General features: G+C 41.7%; 1 protein-coding gene across 2 annotated transcripts in view; it reads left to right on the top strand.

Moving 5' to 3' along the window:
• Nucleotides 1–1,064: 1,064 nt before the first annotated feature.
• The window catches only part of LOC107653582 (keratin-like protein KRT222), a 17,724-nt gene continuing 16,288 nt past the window's right edge, over nt 1,065–2,500 (top strand). For both annotated transcript variants that reach the window (XM_016440322.1, XM_016440320.1), the window contains exon 1: nt 1,065–1,197. The gene's annotated coding sequence lies outside the window, so the exon portion shown is untranslated. The remainder of the gene's footprint in view (nt 1,198–2,500) is intronic.

Below are 2,500 nucleotides of genomic sequence, written 5' to 3'. Positions count from 1 at the left end.
TAAGACCAGCTAATTGACGCTTTTCTCAAAAAGTTGTTTAAAACAGTTTCTTTGTTATTGACATAGACATGATGGTGATAGATTAGTACTAGCGTTTTCCATTAGTATTCACCCATTATAAATAATGTTGGTTGAGCACTTCAAAAAGATAGGATTGTGAGGAAGAATAAACAAAATGACTTGGTGCAAAGCTGTGGATTCTTTGAAAGCTTCGAACCGAGACATCCTTGTGTCAATAAACATGATAACACAGACATACCATGTCTGCCAAAGAGACTGAACTGAATTATAGCCCATAATTATTGTCTCACATATGATAAATGGAGCTGACTTGACATGGTTGACATGCAGTATTTGTTTTGATTTTTGTTTTTTGCCAAGATTTATATGAATAAGATATATTATATTATATATAAGAATATATGAATAACTATATTTCTGTGATGATATTATGTATTTATTCAAAAATAATATGTACAATGTATATATACATTATTTAGTCATTTAAAAAAAAAGTTTGCTGAAGTTTTCAGTTTGCTTTAAATAGTCATTTCATATCCAAACGTTTTCTGAAAGTTCACAAGAACATTATTGTTGAAAAATTGATGACATCACAAATACATATGAATAAGCCAGGTGTTTGTCATCTGCACTTGCCCAAAAAAATTACTAACTATTGCTAACTACTAAAATGACAAAGCTGAAGAATTATCTCATTGATTTGACTGAGGAGTGTATACAGGTGGGGACGAACAGGAACCTAAGGGCCTTGTAAAAGACCGTGGGTAGTGTGTCACCTTCCGGATCTCAAAGTTTGCATGTCCGAGTTGACAGCTTTTGTTTTTTTTCAGTAAGCCACCTTGTAATTTAACTGTCGGACAGGTAGCCGCATGTCTGCAGTCATTAGCTGTTTGTAATTACCTGCGCTCCCATTTCAGACAACTCATGAGACCACATTGTTTTCTCATGGAGCAGCGCCGGGGGCCAGAACAGGTCGGGCAGCATTCCCTGTCCCGTGACTTCTGATGTGTACAGCCAGCCAGATGCGTCAACACCCCAGAATCAGATGTGTGGGGTGCAACCAGATGGACTCTCACTAGACTGCGACTGCCACACTTCAATGACTCGAATCTGAAGGGGAATCACCAGGGCAGGAACAGAGGAGAAAAAAGGGGTGGGACGGGCGAGGGCGTGTTGGTAAGTCAAATGGCTTTTGTTTTGTTTTCCTCTGATGATTGTGCTCTCTGAAGTTGTATCTGCGCAGAAGTCTTTGGTTCAGTAGATGAAACGCAATGAAAATGGCACAGTATTTACCATCATTGTGCTGTTTGTGCAATTGCGTTTGTATGTTTAACTCTTATTCAGGGGATTGGCTGAATACCCCAAGCGTGTGACGGAAATGTTACGCCCTTAACATACTGTGATGCCATCTCCCAGCACGACGAGACACCAATAAAACACATTACAAATGAGGCATTTGTTGCATCCAGTGGGGACATAATTACGGATTATATTGAGTTATACTGTGTTTTTACGCTTTGCGTTGCGTATCGCGCCGCATAAACATAAAATCATGTCTGCATTTGTGATCGGAGAAACAACAAACAAACAAGTGCTACTCTACACTGTTTAAAACTCGCGTTTGGCACCCGGGTTCGATTGACTTCAGAGTTCGGTTCGTTTGGATGATGTGAATGCTGTCTTCCGAACTCGGGTGCGCACCCCCGAACCGTACCCGAGCCCGCTTAAAAAGAGTGATCTGGGGTACGGTTTGCTGCTGATGTGAACGCAATCGTACCAAATCGCGGAAGTGAACCGCTATTAATGACGTATTATTTGATAAAAATGTGTGTTTGTGTGTGTTTCACTCACTTTCCTGACGAGCGTGACTGACGCGCTGCAAACAGAGAGCTGTATATCTAATTTCTGTTCCACTTCAGCGTTCTTTAGAGCATTTGCAGTACATTCGTAAGACAGACATACAGTAAGTGCCGTTATATACCGAAGCTAACCGAAGCAACGGGGTAAACAGCTGCTGGCTTGATGACGCAAACGAACCGCGGTTCGGACGGAAATAAAATAATATGAACGCAGTCCAGTGGGGGCAGGGGGTGAAGCAATCGAACTCTGGTTTGGACCAGGCAAGCGATCCAAGTGTGACCGCACCCTAAAAAGCGTCACTCATCTCCGTTCATTGCGATCTTACAAAGTTATTTTATAATCAATGAAGCTCTCTAAACTGCACAATGAATCTCTTATTGACATCGCGTCTGCACTTAGTCATGAGATGATGCATAAGCGTGCAAAACTGCACTTAAAAACTGCGGCGCTTTCAGCGGTGAGTGAATTCTGACAAACCGTTTCTGATTGGCCATTGCGTTTGAGAAATCAACAGATATGTCTGTGATTGGTTACATTGCTCAACGTTGCAAAAACACGTTGAGGGTAGCGTTTAGCTAAGCGCTCCAATTGCAATGGCAATTGCCCCCCCCCCCCACCA

Source organism: Sinocyclocheilus anshuiensis, unplaced genomic scaffold (assembly GCF_001515605.1).
Source record: "Sinocyclocheilus anshuiensis isolate Anshui unplaced genomic scaffold, SAMN03320099.WGS_v1.1 scaffold1079, whole genome shotgun sequence".
Classification (NCBI taxonomy): domain Eukaryota; kingdom Metazoa; phylum Chordata; class Actinopteri; order Cypriniformes; family Cyprinidae; genus Sinocyclocheilus; species Sinocyclocheilus anshuiensis.
The sequence above is the reverse complement of the archived record's forward strand: the minus strand, read 5'-3'. Positions and strand labels throughout refer to the sequence as shown.